This window comes from Physella acuta, unplaced genomic scaffold, assembly GCF_028476545.2.
Source record: "Physella acuta isolate Inbredline_101_S28 unplaced genomic scaffold, ASM2847654v3 ptg000760l, whole genome shotgun sequence".
Classification (NCBI taxonomy): domain Eukaryota; kingdom Metazoa; phylum Mollusca; class Gastropoda; family Physidae; genus Physella; species Physella acuta.
The window spans coordinates 210,611-231,875 of NW_026732278.1; the positions used below are offsets into that span (position 1 = coordinate 210,611).

The 21,265-nt window shown below is 39.1% G+C and overlaps 1 protein-coding gene across 1 annotated transcript in view; it reads right to left on the reverse strand.

Moving 5' to 3' along the window:
* Nucleotides 1–279: 279 nt before the first annotated feature.
* LOC131950403 (potassium voltage-gated channel subfamily A member 1) overlaps nt 280–21,265 on the reverse strand; it is a 100,150-nt gene continuing 79,164 nt past the window's right edge. Inside the window, exon 5 of the mRNA XM_059312528.1 lies at nt 280–7,736. The gene's annotated coding sequence lies outside the window, so the exon portion shown is untranslated. The remainder of the gene's footprint in view (nt 7,737–21,265) is intronic.

Below are 21,265 nucleotides of genomic sequence, written 5' to 3' on the forward strand. Positions count from 1 at the left end.
TGACAATATGGTCAGGATAAATGTCACTGACAGCAGCCCTTACAATGTGACACTGACAATATGGTCAGGATAAATGTATCAGGTGATTGTAAGCCAAAAATATTCTTGATAAACGGTGACAATATTTTTCGTCGGAAGTTGATTTTTAAATTCTAACGATCTAACTTAACAAGCTGACGTATAGTGGTGACGTAATATGTCGACTAAACATCTAAATGGTGTGTGATGGTGTAGCAAATTCAACAAGTGAAGCACATAATGAATAACAAGGCAAGAAGCCACATTCCTAGTGAGCATTTAATCAGGTACATTAAAAAATAACACGTCAAATTAAATATGAAACAAATGAAAATAATCTCACATTTAAACAAAGGCATCAATGACCAAGGGGTTATCAGAAAAAACATGGGGATGCCATGCTTATTTAGGAGAAACCATGGCTAGTCCTGGAAATCCCGTAACAAATGTATAGGTACATGGTATCAAACGAAAGCCCAAAACCAAAAGATAGTTGAGGGTGGGGGGCTAACCGAGTGTAAAATTTTAAAACAAAACAAAACTAGCTAGTCTAGTCTTCTTCAGAGAAAACCGTTACAAAGAGGATCAAATGTGTAAGGAATTATCGATTGGTGAGTACTAGTGCCTTGAGAGCAAGCAATAAATAATTTATCGAGTGCTTTGGTCTGTGTGTGTAGACACAAGTCGAATGCTACCGTCCGGCTCGCCGCGTCACGATGTTGTTCTCACCCAATCGCCACACGTCTCGTGACACACAGTAGGGAAGCAGACGAGAAAAAAAAACCCAGATCACAGAAACATTTCTAGTCGACTCTTGGACAGTAGCAGAAAATGTACTAGAATAAATATGTAGTCTAAGTAACCTATTTGCTTACTTTCTAGTCTAAAATTGTCTAATTCTACTCCATAGTTTAGAATCAAACGAGATGAATTCAACAGTTGACAAGACGGATGTAAACAAAATGCTTCCCTTTCCAGCATTGGCTGGCTGGATGACTTTTTTCTACAAGACTTAAAATCTAACGACCATCTTGCCTGTTGACGGTTACAACAAAATTTCGCCAGGCAACACGGTGTAAAACAAAAGAAAGAACTGTCAAATGATTTCAGATATTCAAGTCTATGATTATGTGCATGCGCCACATACATTTAGGAGTCGAGAAGCGCTAAATGACAAACTAGAAATAGCGAAGAAAGGGACAAGGAGCCTCCAAACGGAAGTTACCGATGTCTTATTACTGCTAATGGTGTAAGCTGAAGGGGCTGGGCTTTATAAACAAAGGGAACAACTCTTGTTGAAGACAAAATTAACCGCTAGGTGTTGAAAAAATTGTACAATTTATTTTAAGTAGACAATGTATAAATAAAAGTGTTGAAAAAAATATAATAAAAAATGTCAATAATTTTCTCAATTAAAACTATAGTATTTCCTGTAAACTTTACAACTAACCTAAAGTTTCTGTATGTATAGAAGAAAACTATAGAATCTATATGAAGTATCCATTTTACTGGTTTAAAAAAAATCAAGTCTTTACTTCAGTAAGCCATTTTGCAGATCTTTCAAATAATCTACAAGTTTTTCGTAAAAATAAATTAATTCTTTTAAAATGTCTACAATATTAATAATATATTTTTACTTGATTTATTGTGTTATTGAAATAAGTTAAATTGACTATTTTGGAAGAACAAATTGTAAATTGCAGAGAAGGGAAAGAACCAAGGGCAAAGAGATAAAACAAAAAAAGGGGAAGAATCAGCACTATGAGTATCATATCACCCGAATGATATCAAATAAATAATCTAATGACATAATTCATGCATCATTTTCACAGGCAGAAGTTACACATAACTACTCAACACTGGATCAAAAAGAGAAGTAAACAAAGTGAAGAAGAGCAAAAAGGGGGAGAACTCCAAAGTGATGATCACTACATGGATCAGTAGTCTGCCAGACACTGATTTCAGTCAAATGGATGTAAGAGACCTATACATTCTTCATACATTAGATCAGTTTTTTTAAAGTTGGGGTGCTCAGTTATGTAACATTGTAAAAAAATGTTTGAAGCTATTTACATGGATTCAATAGAAGAGTAACAAGGTACTTACAGGCTGTCACAAATGCTAGTCATAAAAATACAGGGAGAGTACAGGGTACAGTCATACATGTCACTGACTGATGACAAACAAGTCACTGACTGATGATAGTCACACAAGTCATTGACTTATGACAGTCACACAAGTTATTGACTGATGACAGTCGCACAAGTCATTTACTTATGATAGTCATACAAGTCACTGACTTATGACAGTCCCACAAGTCACTGACTGATGATAGTCATACGTCATTGACTTATGACAGTCATATATGTCACTGACTTATGACAGTCATACGTCATTGACTTATGACAGTCAAACAAGTGATTGACTTATGAGAGTCAAACAAGTCACTGACTTATGAGAGTCATACAAGTCATTGACTTATGAGAGTCATACATGTTATTGACTGAGTCACTGGCTGAGTCACTCTGTCACTGATGTCATACTGACTGACCATACGACAGTACAACAAACCCTTGACAGACAAGTCCTTGACTGATGACAGTTAAGTTCTTGACTGAAGAGTCAAGCTTCTCGTCTTACTGTGGCCAGCAACTGTTGACCTTGACCTACAAATCAGAGGAAGACTTTGCTCATTTGTTTGACATTTTTTCTGTCTATGACAGCAACATTGACCAAGCCACACATTGACCAAGCTTAAACTGGTGTACTCATCTAAAAAAATTGTAGATAAATCCAAGTGGTAGATAAGAAAATTTATAAGCTAACCTTTCATGATGCAGTCACATTTTAGAATTAACAAATGTAGAGATAAACATAGTGTAGTAAAAAAAATCAATTAATCACATAATTAATAATTATGATTAGTGTTGTAGAAATTATTCTCTCACTACCAGTTACATCATCTATCATTTCAATGGCATTATAAACATGTTCAGAACATTTTTAGAAACACGATTTCACCTTATCTTAAAAATTTTGTATATAATTTGAATCTTCTCAAATAAAAACAAATGTTGGCATCTAGCATTAAGTTGATGACCTATATATAGGCAGAAGTTTACTCAAGACTTTTCTAAAGATGAAATGTATGTTGGTTGTTTTAGTGCTGTGAGGTCATTCTTCTTAGAACAATAAACGTTGTTTAGAAATAAACAAAATCCCACATTTTAATAGGGAAGAAATAAAAATACTAAATAGCCTTTTTTATTATTCTTAATAAATAAATAAATAACATTTTGTAATTTTGATGTAAAATTGATCTAATGTGTTAGTCAACCATCAGTAACTCATCCTACAGCAAACATCAGTACATCACAATACACTGGCAGATGTCACATTTTGACAATGATGTTACATAAAACAAACCCCAGTATTTCTAACATTTGTTGACAAAGTATCAATTCTTTAAAACTACAGGCTAGAAATCTGGAAGCTAATATGCTGTTGTCTAGATTGAAAATCTATAAACTAAAAACTATAAAAAATGAATTAAAGATGACATTTCCTATTGATTTTAGAGTTCATTGTTAGCAGTTGGATTAAGCCAATCATAAGGCTTAAAATGTCAAAATGAATGGCATGATATCTTCAGCTTTGTTAACAAAATGGAAGCTTTGTGTTGATGTAATGATAACAGATGTTTTATCTGAGTGTTGATTTATGTGTGTTGATAACAAATTTTCTATCCCATTTTTGTTTTGTGTGTTGATGTGTGTTGATAATCTAACAGCAGAATAATGCAGGTCAACTAAAATGTTTGACCTGAACATTTAAAAAATCTATTTCATATATTTAGCATCCAACCTGCCATCAACCCTTTGAGCAACATGAAACGTGTGTTGTTTTGGATGACATCAGATCAGTGTGTACAGTAAGAAGGCTATGGTTAAACATGGACATCTACAGATTTTAACATTGTAAAACAACAGGTAAGTGACCCTAATTCAAGTTTACTCACTCACACATCGCAACCATTTTGTAGAAGAAAATATAATAAAAGTTAAAAGTAATAAGGAGGTAGCTATGAGTGGAAAGATCTACATGTGTTTGAGATGAACAACGCTACGAGCCTATACTTGCAATACAATTCTAGGATGTAGAAAAAAAAAACTGACAGCTTTTTGGCCATTTCCCCCTGAACAACCATACAGTGCTGGCCAGTCAACGCCAGTTTCAGAAGTCTTCAACTCATGAATAAACATAATGTGTCACTTGAGTTATGACAGAATAATTAACTCTAATTAGTGTCCCAATCCTGATGCCTCAGGTACAAAATGGAGGCTGAGGTTTAAAATATAAAGAGTGTTGTTTCTACTCTGGACTTTATAAATGAATTGAATGAAATGGAAGATTGAAATTTTTCACTCTGCCCAGCAATTCTAGTTTCATATTTCCTAGTTGCTTGTGTATAGGAGATGTAAAGTTTTAGTTTTTGAATGTATCATTAAAACAAAACTACTGCAGAGTTTGTGATCAAGTATTTTGTAAACTTTTAAAAAAAGAGGAAAAATGGACGTTACAAATAATTACAGTTGAAAACAAGAAAGGAAGAAGTTAATTTTCAAAAATTAAAAAGAAGAATAAAAATATTTTTTTCATTTTCATTGTTTAGTAATCTAAGCTAGGTTTGTGCTTTATTAGAATGCCACAACAGTTATGCTTGATGGAATACACTTTAGAAGTTTATCTAAACATCATCCAACTGCTAATACAGTAAAGTATCTAAATAAAAAAACGTGTGATTTAAAACTGTGTATTTACATATATCAACTTGATTTGAATGCTTATTATAGTACAAATTTGTAGATCATATTGTAACAATAATAGAAAAAAAAAGAATCTACAGAAAAAAATCCATGAATGATGAATGTATGAAAGTGAGGTTAAAAAGACTGAATAAGAGATATGAAGAAATCACTGTCTAAAAACACTTGGTGACTGAAAGACGTCATCTGGATGTACAGGAGAGCCAAACAATTTGTACACATTTACAAGAGTGGCATGCACAGCGCTCACTGCCCCTTGCTTATAGTTCCCAACAGTAGAGAATATATCATGACTGATAGTATAAAAATGTAGATCTACTAGAATAAACTACATTAAGTTAACAGTAACATCAGTACCTATTCTTACCCCATTCATTAGTATATGTACAATCTAGTTTAAACAGTTTAAAACATTAAAACAAATTCCTACAGTATTTTCTTTAAGCAATTCAGATTTTTATCATATGATCATATGAATTGTACAAAATCACTTGTATTATGCTTACAATTAACAAAAGCCAACAAACAAAACTGATCACTAAATCAATTCAAGAACTCATTGTCATAATTTATAAATAGATCAAGGCTTGCATTAAGGTATCACATCAACAAGTCACAGTTTTCACATCGTGTGCACTGGTCAAATAAAAAAATAGCATTTAACCATTAAATCACAGCTTCAGTAGCCTAGTGCTAGCATATGGCCTTGCTTGACTTGTGCCATAACTTTAAACAAGAACTCAAAACATAAATAGATCAAACAACTGAACAGTTTTTGTATACCACTACATGGAACAAGTCTCCATTATTTTCAATCATTTTGCATATATATTTTTTTAACAATTACTTAAAGACACAAAACATTACAAATATAAAGCCTTTAAATAAACAAAATAAAACTTTAAATATAATACTGTGGTAATCAAACGTAAGTCAGATGGTAAAAATAAAAATAACCTTCATTTTCCCAGTTGTCCTGAAACTCTCGCAGCAAATTGAACAACATTGCCCCAACAAAAGCAGAAATAAACTAACATTTACAACAAGACATGATGAACAGCACATTTTTAGCCCGCATTCTCTTCAACTTTTCAAGCTCAATAACAGGATACAACATTTCATCCACCCAAACATTTGCACTCTAACTGGCCTGGTCAGCACTGATTGCCTCCCTTATTTATTCGCTCTCCAATTCTTGAGGGATAGAACATGGCTGAAGAGATTCTGCTCATGAAATTATTCAAGCAAGCAACTGCCCTAAATTATTCTTGTCTTGGGATTGTGGGGACTGGTTATAGAAGATAGTGGGGGCTGGGGAGAAACAAGACCCCATGCTGAAGATAAAAGGGGAGTGAAAAATTTCAAGGTTTGGGCAGGGTAATCACAGCCCTGTCATATATTGTTGGATTGTTCAGTGTTGTAGTGCACATAATGTTTAAGTTGGTGACATTTTTAGGTGGGGCTTAAGCAGCTTTCAACAAAGATTAAGTGTAGCAACAGAGTTTTGGCAGGGACAGATTATAAAGAGTAGTCTCCCCTGTGATTGAAGTTTCTTACTGTGATCAATCAGAAATAAAATGTCAGCTTTAAAAGTACTTAAAATAGTGAAAAACTTTACTCAGGTGATTATACTTGATAATACTGCCTTATTGGAATAGATCTGCTTTATGGTGGTGCATTATGCTCAGTAAGAAATATTTTAAAATGTGTCTTTTAATACTACAGCTATTTATTTATGCCTTTAGACATGCTGATAAGAGGAAAAAAATCTCTTCGTAGCAATAGCCTACAGTAGTTAACTTTGTTTTCCTTAACTCACACTGCAGGCAAGAAGAAACATCTGAGGCAGATAATATCAAAGCCACAGGATCGTTCATGCGATGGTAAGATAGCTGATTTTAACTAGGGAAAAAAGCCTGAGTTGAAACAGTGTATCACAAGATAAAAAATAAAAAGACTATTGTGAGAAGGTGCCAGAAAGTCTTTGTATGTTTGATCTTTTCAAAATGAAAACAATCCTATCACATTTAGCCCATCTTGTACAAAAATATACAGGTAATCATACAACCACCAAGAGTCAAAAGTATTTCAATTTAAACCCAATACTTTTTGCAGGTAGACCTTTAGCTAGTGTTAAACTTGTAGCAATTAGGTAAGGGAGCAGCCAACTGATTCAGCATGAGGTTGATTGTCTCAGAGTGAGCTACTGAATTACTTCATGACCAATGTTTATAGCTTCAATAAGGGAGGCAATGCAGTTTCTATAGACCATTATATCTAAGCATAAATCACAGTAACTGTTTACAAAAGAAATGCAGAGAACTATTTCTTAAATCCTCAAAACAAAAAATTAACTAAACTCGCTAAGGCATCTCGAGCAAATTTATGGAAGAAAATATAATTTGTGGCAACAGGATTTTTTTTCTACAGATGGATAATTGAACAGCTTTCTTCCTTCAACATAAAAAAACTCCCCTTTAAACTCTTGAGAGAGCTATCAGTACATTTTGTGGTTTTTGGATCATTTGAAATTTAGTGGAGGTAAAATATACAGTATATAAAATATCACAAAATAATAGGTGGTTCAGGGTTAAATTATCCAATTAAATTTTTTTTTTCAACACTGTAATTCAATCAGGTATATTTGAATAACAATTGAAAACTACATGCCCTAAATCTAAAGAAGAGTGATGTCCAGGCATGAAGTACCAGTCCACCAGAGGTCAGTTAACAGAGAGGTCCAGTTTTCTTGAGAAAAAACAAAGTACAGAGCCTTCATATTGTCCGACAAACATTCTTGGCACTGTTTTGATTCCCCAGCTGCAGTCCTTGCCTCCACATCCAAAGCTCAGTCTGTTCAAGGCCAATTACTGCTGATTTCACTTGGTCAATCTGACAAAAAAAAAACAATTTCGTGAGTATTTACATTTAGTTCAAACGTATATTTTTATTTATATTATGTAAAATACATTATGTGTAATAATAGAAAGAAACAATATAACAAAGAACAATCAACCCTTAGATCTGCAAATAATTTTCTTTGTTACAACTTCAAATGGAATAGGATAAAATAAACATAACATAATCAATCAAGGAAAACTTTGTGTGTAAACTAAAACAGAACAAAACAAAAGAAACCCAAAAGAACAAAGCAATCTATGAAGCATTGTCAACTTTTGTTGAGATGGAGTGTTATGAATCTATGAAGCATTGTCAACTTTTGTCAAGATGGAGTGAATTACTGTTAATGTAAGTTAGAGTGAGCTACAGTTAACTGGTGTTGTGTAAGGGAATCAGACAGTTAACTGGTGTTGTGTAAGGGAATCAGACAGTTAACTGGTGTTGTGTAAGGGAATCAGACAGTTAACTGGTGTTGTGTAAGGGAATCAGACAGTTACTGAGTTAACTGGTGTTGTGTAAGGGAATCAGACAGTTAACTGGTGTTGTGTAAGGGAATCAGACAGTTAACTGGTGTTGTGTAAGGGAATCAGACAGTTAACTGGTGTTGTGTAAGGGAATCAGTTAACTGGTGTTGTTTGTGTAAGAGAATCCTCAGACCCTGAGTTGATGTATGTACGACACAAATATTACATCATCTATAACATGAGGACACTGAAATATTCAAGCATTCATCAATTATGCAAGGAATGGAGAATATTTCAATTCTCTCTTTCAGCACAGTAGTTAAACAAAATGTATTCCCTGCTTTTATATGACAAACTTAGAACAAAACGAATATGCGTGCCCAAGTGTGTAACACATTCGTGGCTTTGGTACAGCATTTACCAAAATGAGAAGTGAGCAATAACTAAATTTAGTTTGCATTTTTAAGGAACCTACTTACAATTCAAAATACAAAAACTGAAGTGAATATCTAAACCGTAAAAATTTTTTTTTGTTTATAAATTTCTATGCATGAAAAGTTGTAAGTGGGAATCTAAAGTATTGTAAAGTAATCTATGACTTACAAGCTTCTATTTTCAGTGTAATGTTAGGGTATGATCAGAACCCCAAAAAATCCCAATACTTAATATAATAATAGTTTTATAATTGAATTCTAATAAATAATAATTAAATTTAAAAAGTATTTAAAAGTTAATTTATTTCCATACATTAAATGAATATTTGAAGAGAATAAATACAATTTAAACCCCATTCTGTCTTCACATACACAACCCAAAACATGCAGACTCAGAATGAACAAAGTTATATAGACAATTGTCATCATCACAAAATTCTGCCTTAATCACTGGTGACAATAAAGGTTCAAAAATTTTTTTTTACAGCAGAAACTCCATTCAAGTTTTTAATGGAGCGATAAGTAATGAGCAACAAATTACAAATATATTGCCCCCTAAATGACTTAGTGAAAAAATTGCCAAAACTGTTACGTTTATTTTCAATTATTTTCAAATAGTTGGGAAAGCAATTAAAATATTGAACCATTAACCTTAATGATGGCTGTAAAAGAAGAAACCTTAGAAGTAAAATATAAAATAGACTTGAATATTTTTAATGCAGACTGCATGTTTATATGAAGTGTTACAGAGAACTTGGTATCTGAAAATCAATTAAGTGTAGAGTGTGGCTTTATTTAATCAAGTCAAATTGTTCAAGTTCATTTTGATTGGGGCTATAAATAGTAAAATTTCAGGTTTTTTCAATGGCTGTTTTAAGTAAACTAAAGGAACTGCACACATTGGATGGCACATGACTTATTTCTACCAAATCTGACACATTTCTTTACACAATAAATAAACATAAAAGTTCCTCCTTTCCCAACTTTTGTGATGTATCGGCCACCACCTATTAACTACTATCAGAATTTTTACACGTCTACAGCTTAGCCAAATTTTTGAAGCCCCACCCATACCAAAATCCTGCCTACCCAACTGGGTCTACTATCTACAAGGCGATGTAGACTGCGTATTTTGAAGAAACTCTTAACAGACCACCGCCAACGGAAATACCTGACATACCACCAGCCTTGGAGATTTTAAAAGCACACGCAAATGGTGTGCTTTTAATTTTTAAGAAGGTAAGGCTATACAAGTCAGGCTAAGAGTTAAGAGTTTAAAAATTCAAACCTTTTAAAATTAAATACAAGTTTAAAAACAAACTGATTTAAAATACGAAAGTCAGAAGTGTGTAGGCCTATCTACTTAACATTTGACTTCAAAAGCTCTAATTGAGGAAACAAAATTCCCCAGTCTGGCAACCTTCCCCTCCCCTTTTTTTCTTTCTACAAATGACGTAACAGCTCTCACGAGAAAAATATACTTTGACAACACGTAAGTGACGTAGCTAAGGCCTTGCTATTACGTAGGAGAATATTTATTTCAAACAAAATAAGGCTACTTGAAGAGAAACGAGTTTCCCGTTTCAAGCAGATTACCCAGTCTCTTCAAGTTTTTGTTTTTCTTTTAAAGATTTCGTCATAAAGACGTTGGGTTTCGAATTTTTTTTTTTGCAGTTCAGGTAGATCACGTGGGAAGTTCAGTGAGTCCGCAGTGGTTGTGACGTCAGCTAACAGGGATGTTTGTTTACTTTACACAATTTTACCTCCTTGTAGTGAGAATGTAGGGAGGTGCAGACGGGGCTTAAAAAATGTACAATAAAACAAATCCTCCACGTTTGTAACACACGCAAGCAATCACACACACACACATACGCGCACACACACTCAGACTCTCCGAAGTAACTTCACAATTAAAAACAAAATTGAGAATGGACTTTGGATCTTCCCCACCCCCGGACTTTGTGTGTCTAGCTGCTGTGTGGACCATAATATAACAACAAACAGCCGTTACAGAAGTTAAAGCCCGAGGCAACATCAGCTGATACGTTCTGTACTGAGATGAGCTAGTTGAGAACGGTTGATAGATTCTATTAGTCTCTCATTAAGATAGACTGGCGTATTTTGGGGTAAAATGTCAGCGGTACACAGATGAAAGCCAGAGAATGAGGTCACAGTTAAGTAGGGCTCACTCTGAAACACACGTCACAAAGGCCACGTGACTAAATATTCGGACTCAATGGACTATAAGGACATTGGTTACTGCTGACTTGTGATAAATATTCGGACTCAATGGACTATACGGACATTGGTTACTGCTGACTTGTGATAAATATTCGGACTCAATGGACTATACGGACATTGGTTACTGCTGACTTGTGATAAATATTCGGACTCAATGGACTATACGGACATTGGTTACAGCTGACTTGTGATAAATATTCGGACTCAATGGACTATACGGACATTGGGTACATCTGACTTGTGATAAATATTCGGACTCAATGGACTATACGGACATTGGTTACAGCTGACTTGTGATAAATATTCGGACTCAATGGACTATACGGACATTGGTTACTGCTGACTTGTGATAAATATTCGGACTCAATGGACTATACGGACATTGGTTACTGCTGACTTGTGATAAATATTCGGACTCAATGGACTATACGGACATTGGTTACAGCTGACTTGTGATAAATATTCGGACTCAATGGACTATACGGACATTGGGTACATCTGACTTGTGATAAATATTCGGACTCAATGGACTATACGGACATTGGTTACAGCTGACTTGTGATAAATATTCGGACTCAATGGACTATACGGACATTGGTTACTGCTGACTTGTGATAAATATTCGGACTCAATGGACTATACGGACATTGGTTACAGCTGATTTGTGATACTCTCTGGGGCAGTGTGGAAGGTGGTACTGGGAGCAGTACGGTAGGCAGTATAGGGGTAGTGTGGTAGGCAGTATAGGTGGTAGTGTGGTAGGCAGTATAGGAAGTAGTGTGGTAGGCAGTATTGAGTCTGGGAAACAAAAATGACAGCTGGGCTACTGCCAAAGAAAGGCGTGACTACATCATTGAGACCTTCAGGTCAAGATTTATCTTTAGTTTGACGCTGCATTAACATTTGTGGGCCATTAGTTCCGGCAACAGTACACAGACCCATAAGCTCGTTCAGTGCACGGGGGTGGCCGATTCATTTTCATTAACAGTCACAGTACTCAACATCGTTTTTTTTTTCGTGTTTTTTGTGTGACTTGAAATACAGGAGAACAGTCTGGCATTGATACTTTCGCATGTAGCGCAGTAATACATTGATACACCCGAATCCAGCGTAGTAATACATTGATCCTCTCGCATGTGGGGTAGTGATACATGGATAGGCTTAGGCCTACTGATTATCATTTGAAAGAGATGGCGCGAAGAATCAATAACCGTTTTGTTTTTGCTCATACAACTTTGTTTCTGGTTTAAGTGAATTGTCATTAGTTAATTTATATCATGGTCTTATTAATATATTCTTACTAATGAGCATGGAAAACCAATTATGCAAATAGCGTTATTTGGGAAGTTGAGCGTGAAGAAAACTAGGTCATTGGTGCTCGTGTTGCTGTTGGTCCGTTCTGATAAAAACTTGGATTCAAAGCTGTTACACACCATCACGGAAACACGTTTCGTTTCTTTTAATTAAATATTATAATGTCATTCAAGCCGGAAAAAATATCCTTTTGGGGGTGGAACAGGTCAGCAATAAAAGTATAAAGTCAAAGGAATTCTTAAAATACAATACTAAAATTTAATCGGTGGTCGATACTTCTGTTGGCGACATATTTTGCCTCATCGATTTTTTTTAACATAAGAAAACAAACCAGGAAAATATGTCTCGCATTACGCAGTTAAATACATGCGAAAAACGCGTGGAAAAGACGCACGTAACAGCGCCTATGTAAGAAGACAGTAAACCCAAGTAAACATCTACACACAATGTATGACAGGCACCTTGTTATGTTATCTCAACCATTTTACTCTCCGCGTAGATAATTGATTCATTAGCTGATCATCTCACGTGATCGGGGATCACGCAATGTGACCGGGGATCACGTCACGTGAGCAGGGATCACGGTGTTTGATGGTGGCATCTGGAAACAAACATCCTACCAAGCCACGTCAATTATTAATTAGGATCAGGATTTCTGCAGAGCTGTAGGCGCCCTTTGTTGAGATTGTGGCATAGCTCTGTATAGGATATAGTGACAGAACTCTGTATAGGATATAGTGATAGAACTGTGTATAGGATATAGTGACAGAACTGTGTATATGATATTGTGACAGAACTCTGTATAGGATATTGTGACAGAACTCTGTATAGGATATTGTGACAGAACTCTGTATAGGATATAGTGACAGAGCTCTGTATAGGATATAGTGACAGAACTCTGTATGGGATATAGTGACAGGGCCTGTGTGTTGTTATAATAGACATTGTGTGAAACGTCACTATACAGACTAGGAGTAGGAGCAAAATCATGACAAGATTATGAGGACAGTTTTGACAATGACCTAACATACTGATTAGCTTTCACTGACAAAACATTAATGAGACCAGTTGAAAAGTCATACAGAAATCTTGTCCCAAAAGAATAAAGGAGTCCCCCCCCCCCAATCCCTTCACCAAAAACATGCCTGAACCTCCCAGGGTTTTCATACGACGGTTTTTTAAGAGAGGAGATTGGGAAGGGGGAGAGGCTTTTTTTAAATCAACAGTCAGCTGGTCAGTCGGTCAACTGACTTTATCAACAGTCAGCTGGTCAGTCGGTCAACTGACTTTATCAACAGTCAGCTGGTCAGTCGGTCAACTGACTTTATCAACAGTCAGCTGGTCAGTCGGTCAACTGACTTTATCAACAGTCAGCTGGTCAGTCGGTCAACTGACTTTATCAACAGTCAGCTGGTCAGTCGGTCAACTGATTTTATCAACAGTCAGCTGGTCAGTCGGTCAACTGACTTTATCAACAGTCAGCTGGTCAGTCGGTCAACTGACTTATCTCTCACCTTGAGAACATATAGCGAAGACAACAATGTTGATAACAAGGGCAGTCCGTGGGGCCTGGGGAGATCGATACAGCGGGTACGTGCCGGGGAAATCAAGGGAGGGGTGGGATGAAGCAACCTTGGGAGGGGGGGGGTAGTCAAGAGAAGGTCTGTACCCAAAGCTAAGATAACAGTCTATGGCTGAGGTAAGGGGGGAGGGGGTGGTAGAAGGGATTAAGTACGCAGCTGATGCAAGGAACATCAACAAGAAAAAAAGGGGGTCGGGGTGTTGGCCATTTAATGAGTTGGCCAGGTAAATGTTGGCCGTTTGAATGTTGTCCAGGAGAAATGTGTGTGGGCCGAGACAACAATTCTAAACCTGCCGACAGTGATGTTTACATCTCAGTACGATGCTACAACAATTGATAGAAAAAATACAGCTTAAAAGGGTTATAAGTTAAATCCGTAAAAAAATTGAATTGAAACTTTAAAATGACCCTGCGTGTAAACAATCAAGATGTTTGACAGCCCATACAGGTGTTAAGTCTGACGAAATTGTCATATTGGATTTTATTGGATTTTATTACACACAGCAGATGGTTAGGATTGAGCAACGTCGGTTACACCATACCGCTGAGGTCGATATTTGAAAGATAACGCAATCACAAGGTAATAAACTTTCTTCTTCGGGGGAACAGAGATGGTCAGTTAGACTGGTGATGTCAGTCTGTCAGTTTTTGTGTATGATGTGGTCGGTCTGTTAGTACATTTGTGTGGTACGATAATATCGATTCGTGTGGTTAAATGAAGAAATAAAAAGAAATACTCGATTATAAAGACAGGAGGGGGGGGGGGGGCACAAAGAAAAAACGATGTTTGGTAAGAGAATGTGGAAGAAGAAAATGTCCAACTGTGCTACAACACTTTTGATAAGCTATGAGGTCGGTCGGCAAAGATTTATACTTAACTGGACAGGCCAAAATTGTGTGATGGTTTAAATGAAACCAAAGTTTTTGCTAAAAAGAAGTCAAGAGTTCTGAAACCATCAACAAAGATCAATACACCAAGGGAGCGAATCCCTTTAGCACGGACAAGGACAGCAGCAGAGTAACTGGCTTCATGTGTGTCAGGGGTGCGCACATTTCTAAGTGCTGTGTGTATCGCATGAGTATCGCTCTATGTATCGAGTAAGTACACAGCACGAATAGTTCTAATTTCTAGTGCGTATCGTGCGAGTATCGCGTTGGTATTATGAGAGAAACGGTTGTATATTGTATGAGTATCGTGTAAGAATTATGTAAGCATCGTGCCCACAACTCAGAAATTGTTTGGCTGGAAAGAGAGAGTGAGTGAGAGATTAAATGCGTAGATTCCAACAGATCGATCCTAATTTAATCATGTAATCGATATGTAAAATGAAACAATTAAAAAACTACTTAGGGAGCTCTTTGTTGCACTTAAGCACTGACGTACACTTAAGCGTCGGCAGGCCTTTGTGGTTGGTACAAAGCGAGGTTGGCAGGCCTTTGTGGTTGGCACAGCGCGGGGGTTGGCAGGCCTTTGTGGTTGTTATAGAGCGGGGTCGGCAGGCCTTTGTGGTTGGTACAAAGCGGGGTTGGCAGGCCTTTGTGGTTGTTATAGAGCGGGGTTGGCAGGCTTTTGTGGTTTTTATAGAGCGGGGTTGGCAGGCCTTTGTGGTTGGTACAAAGCGGGGTTGGCAGGCCTTTGTGGTTGGTACAAAGCGGGGTTGGCAGGCCTTTGTGGTTGTTATAGAGCGGGGTTGGCAGGCCTTTGAGGTTGGTACAAAGCGGGGTTGGTAGACCTAGAAGGTTGTTATAGAGCGGGGTTGGCAGGCCTTTGTGGTTGGTACAAAGCGGGTTTGGCAGGCCTTTGTGGTTGTTATAGAGCGGGGTTGGCAGGCTTTTGTGGTTGTTATAGAGCGGGTTTGGCAGGCCTTTGTGGTTGGTACAGAGCGAGGTTGGTAGACCTAGAAGGTTGTTGCAGAGCGGGGTTGGCAGGCTTTTGTGGTTTTTATAGAGCGGGGTTGGCAGGCCTTTGTGGTTGGTACAAAGCGGGGTTGGCAGACCTAGAAGGTTGTTGCAGAGCGTGGTTGTCAGGCCTGCTAACACGACCCTCCACTCTACACTGCACACATGTATTGATGTATCGATTTGTGTGCGTATACTTCATAACAAAAGACTTTTGACACAAAGATTGTATAAGCCTTTAGTCAGTCAATACACTTAATCAATGAGCTTATTATTTTTTTAAAACACTTGCAAGGCGGCCTGCTTCAAACGCCATTGAAAAAATGAGTGTACACATCATTCTTGTGACGTAGCATTGAGAGACGCCATTATCTCCTCCCACTACAGGCGGTGAAACGGTTGTACACACGATCAAAGCACAGAGTATTTATGTACACAGTTAACGAAATGTATAATCGTACTCAACTACATGGTGATGTTGTACAGGAAAAATAAAGTCCGATGTTTGGTGGTCCAGAGAACATGGTGTTTGGTGGTCCAGAGAACATGGTGTTTGGTGGTACAGAGAACATGATGTTTGGTGGTATAGAGAACATGGTGTTTGGTGGTACAGAGAACATGTTTGGTGGTCCAGAGAACATGATGTTTGGTGGTAGAGAACATGGTGTTTGGTGGTACAGAGAACATGGTGTTTGGTGGTACAGAGAACATATTTGGTGGTACAGAGAACATGATTGGTGGTCCAGAGAACATGATGTTTGGTGGTAGAGAACATGGTGTTTGGTGGTACAGAGAACATGGTGTTTGGTGGTACAGAGAACATGATGTTTGGTGGTACAGAGAACATAATGTTTGGTGGTACAGAGAACATGGTATTAGGTGGTAAAGAGAACATGGTGTTTGGTGGTACAGAGAACACGATGTTTGGTGGTACAGAGAACATAATGTTTGGTGGTACAGAGAACATGGTGTTTGGTGGTATAGATGGTGTTTGGTGGTATAGAGAACATAATGTTTGGTGGTACAGAGAACATGATGTTTGGTGGTACAGAGAACATGATGTTTGGTGGTACAGAGAACATGATGTTTGGTGGTACAGAGAACATGATGTTTGGTGGTACAGAGAACATGATGTTTGGTGGTATAGAGAACATGATGTTTGGTGGTACAGAGAACATGATGTTTGGTGGTACAGAGAACAAGTTTGGTGGTATAGAGAACATGTTTGGTGGTATAGAGAACATGTTTGGTGGTACAGAGAACATGATGTTTGGTGGTAAAGAGAACATGATGTTTGGTGGTATAGAGAACATGATGTTTGGTGGTACAGAGAACATGATGTTTGGTGGTACAGAGAACATGTTTGGTGGTACAGAGAACATGATGTTTGGTGGTACAGAGAACATGATGTTTGGTGGTACAGAGAACATGTTTGGTGGTATAGAGAACATGATGTTTGGTGGTACAGAGAACAAGTTTGGTGGTATAGAGAACATGTTTGGTGGTATAGAGAACATGTTTGGTGGTACAGAGAACATGATGTTTGGTGGTACAGAGAACATGATGTTTGGTGGTATAGAGAACATGATGTTTGGTGGTACAGAGAACATGTTTGGTGGTATAGAGAACATGATGTTTGGTGGTACAGAGAACATGATGTTTGGTGGTATAGAGAACATGATGTTTGGTGGTACAGAGAACATGGTGTTTGGTGGTACAGAGAACATGGTGTTTGGTGGTACAGAGAACATGGTGTTTGGTGGTACAGAGAACATGGTGTTTGGTGGTACAGAGAATAAGTTTGGTTGTACAGAGAACATGATGTTTGGTGGTACAGAGAACATGGTGTTTGGTGGTACAGAGAGGTGGGTGAGGGTACGAGTAGAAATAATTTATAAACCACAGTTAACTCCAATTTGGAAGAAAATGTTTAGTCTTTAGTTACTCTTAACGTTTCATGTAATAATAACCATCCCCAAGGAAGCATTCAATGTGAGGCAGGTTTAAAACAAATTAGATGACATTCTAGGCATGTCTAGAGGAGCTGTCAAGACAGTCCAGATAAGTCTAGTGGAGCTGTCAAGACAGTCCAGGTAAGTCTAGTGGAGCTGTCAAGACAGTCCAGGTAAGTCTAGTGGAGTTGTCAAGACAGTCCAGGTAAGTCTAGTGGAGCCGTCAAGACAGTCCAGGTAAGTCTAGTGGAGCTGTCAAGACAGTCCAGGTAAGTCTAGTGGAGCTGTCAAGACAGTCCAGGTATGTCTAGAGGAGCTGTCAAGACAGTCCAGGTAAGTCTAGAGGAGCTGTCAAGACAGTCCAGGTATGTCTAGTGTGCTGTCAAGACAGTCTAGGTAAGTCTAGTGTGCTGTCAAGATAGTCCAGGAATGCCTACTGGAGCTGTCATGACAGTCTAGGTAGGTCTAGTGGAGCTGTCAAGACACTGCATCTAGCAACGTGCCCAGGTAAGTCTATCAGAAGTAGCCCACACTGGCAGCGAATAATACATCAGCCGAACAAAGGGAAACGCCGTAGATGACAGGACGATAACATCCATGCTCAGAAATTCAAAGATCGATAACTCGATCACGGTGTCAGCCATTTGTCCACGTAGGTCCACTTGGTACAGGCACGTTTGTAGGCAGGGGAGGGAGAGGGACAGGAGGGCAGATGGTATGGGAAGGGGGGTACAGGCAGAGGGAGGGGTAGAGGGAGGGGTACAGGCAGAGGGAGGGGTAGAGGGAGGGGTACAGGCAGAGGGAGGGGTAGAGGGAGGGGTACAGGCAGAGGGAGGGGTACAGGCAGAGGGAGGGGTAGAGGGAGGGGTACAGGCAGAGGGAGGGGTAGAGGGAGGGGTACAGGCAGAGGGAGGGGTAGAGGGAGGAGTACAGGCAGAGGGAGGGGTAGAGGGAGGGGTACAGGCAGAGGGAGGGGTAGAGGGAGGGGTACAGGCAGAGGGAGGGGTAGAGGGAGGAGTACAGGCAGAGGGAGGGGTAGAGGGAGGGGTACAGGCAGAGGGAGGGGTAGAGGGAGGGGTACAGGCAGAGGGAGGGGTAGAGGGAGGAGTACAGGCAGAGGGAGGGGTAGAGGGAGGAGTACAGACAGAGGGAGGGGTAGAGGGAGGAGTACAGGCAGAGGGAGGGGTAGAGGGAGGAGTATAGGCAGAGGGAGGGGTAGAGGGAGGAGTATAGGCAGAGAGTTTTTTTCAGCGGCTTTATTGATCCTGGCTTGTTGTCAGACTGTCCATGTGTCAGAGAGGTTCAGTCAAGGCACAGCTACCCTGTTGTTTTAATCCCAGCTCAAAGTAGCCTATATATTTCTCTCTTTCTCTCTCCCTCTCTCTGTATATATCTATCTATTTATCTATCTATATATATATATATATATATATATATATATATATATATAATATATATATGAATATGTATGTATGGAGTGATGACGTTAATTACGGTTAATGCATATGTATATGGTGGTTGTGTAAGAATTTCTGTATCATAACCTGATGGATGCCAGCATGATTATAACCCCTATTACCCCCCCCCCCCTCTACTCGTGCCCTTTCCATTCATTCCCATCTAGCCAGATCACATGGAACCCATGCAGGTCAAAGGTCTCAAGATTTGTGTTTGAGCAAACTTTGGATAAACACGGGAGATTTTTGTCTATTTTTTCTGCCATATTATCTGCGTGAGTGGTTCTTAACCTACTTAACCCCACACTTACTTAGACAATCATGTGCATCTATCTGCCGCTACGTTTGACACACCCACACACCCACACACATTCACCCTGTCAGTGTATCAATGAACTATTGATTGCCATACACACAGACGGACACACTAATACACACACGATCTATCACTATGTTTGACATACACACCCACCCACATACTACCACACCCACCCACACACTACCACACCCACCCACACACTACCACTCCCATCCACACATGCACACACCCTCCACATACTACCACACCCACCCACATACTACCACACCCTCCACACATGCACACACCCTCCACACACTACCACACCCTCCACACACTACCAGACACTACCATACCCTCCACACACTACCACACCCACACCCACCCACACTACCATACCCTCCACACACTACTACATCCTCCACATACTACCACACCTACCAAACACAACCATACCCTCCACACACTACCACACCCACCCACACACTACCACACCCACCCACACTACCATACCCTCCACACACTACCACACCCTCCACACACTACCACACCCACCCACACTACCATACCCTCCACACACTACCACACCCACCCACACAAATACCCACACGATCACATCCATCCATCGACCACTGTATGTGTCCACAAGCTCACCTACAGCTTCCACTACGGAGTCTGTGAGTGCCTGTCTGAATAAATCATTGAGTCAGTGACGCACACACATCTGTTGACTCAATGACGCCGCAATGTCTAATAAGAATCGGGCCGGCATGTTACAGGAAATTGAAGTAGGCCAAGTTGAGCGCCACGATAGGGGCTAAAAGCTGAAGCATATATCGTCCCACATGATCAGCATAGCTAAGTGCTAGAAGAATGTGTCTTCAATAGACGGTAGCAGTTACCATAGTGCTAGCCGAATGTGTCTTCAATAGACGGTAGCAGTTACCATAGTGCTAGCAGAATGTGTCTTCAATAGACGGTAGCAGTTACCATAGTGGTAGCAGAATGTGTCTTCAATAGCTGTAGCAGTTACCATAGTGCTAGCAGAATGTGTCTTCAATAGACGGTAGCAGTTACCATAGTGATAGCCAAATATGTCTCCAAAAGAAGGTAGCAGTCACCATATGTCTCCTATAGAAGGTAAAGTCCCCTTTTCAAACCTGACGGTCTATAGGGCAAGTGAAGTAGAGTTCACCTGTTTCTGTGAAGTTAGGTACCCATCAGAATTGGGTGCACTTAGGGACGGTCTACTGACTTGAACCGGATTCGAACTCGAGACTTACGGGTCTTCAATAGAAGGTAGTAGTTACAATAGGGTAGGCAAATGTGTCTCCAATAGACGGTAGCAATTACCATGGTGGTAGCCTAATGTGTCTTTAGTAGAAGGTAGCAGTAACCGTAGTGGTAGCCAAATGTGTCTTCAATAAAAGGTAGCAGTTACCATAGCTAAGTGCTTGCCATATAAAGTGTCTCCAATAGAAGGTAGCTAATTGGTAGCCACAATTAAAACCAACAAAGGGAAACAGGCACAATACGGGGGGGGGGGGGGTAGCCTTCCTGCGACCAACAGGGGCAACAGCTACATTAGCAAAGTGGTACCGGATAAAGTTAATTGTATGAGTAGGTTGTTATTTGATGATCTATGCAGATAACGGTCCAACCGCGTCAACGTTTGACCGTGTCTAAATTTGAACTAGTCGGACAGTGTCAAAATATGGACTATAAAAACGTAGACACGGGCCAATTCCTGACCTGCCATGCACATGTAATTAGACGGGTTTAATGAGGTTGTCTTACAAGTTTGTCAACAATCTCCATCAAGGCGGGACACAGCAGGGCTGCGGGAGAGCACCAAAGAGCCTCCGCGTTTCCCCCGCTG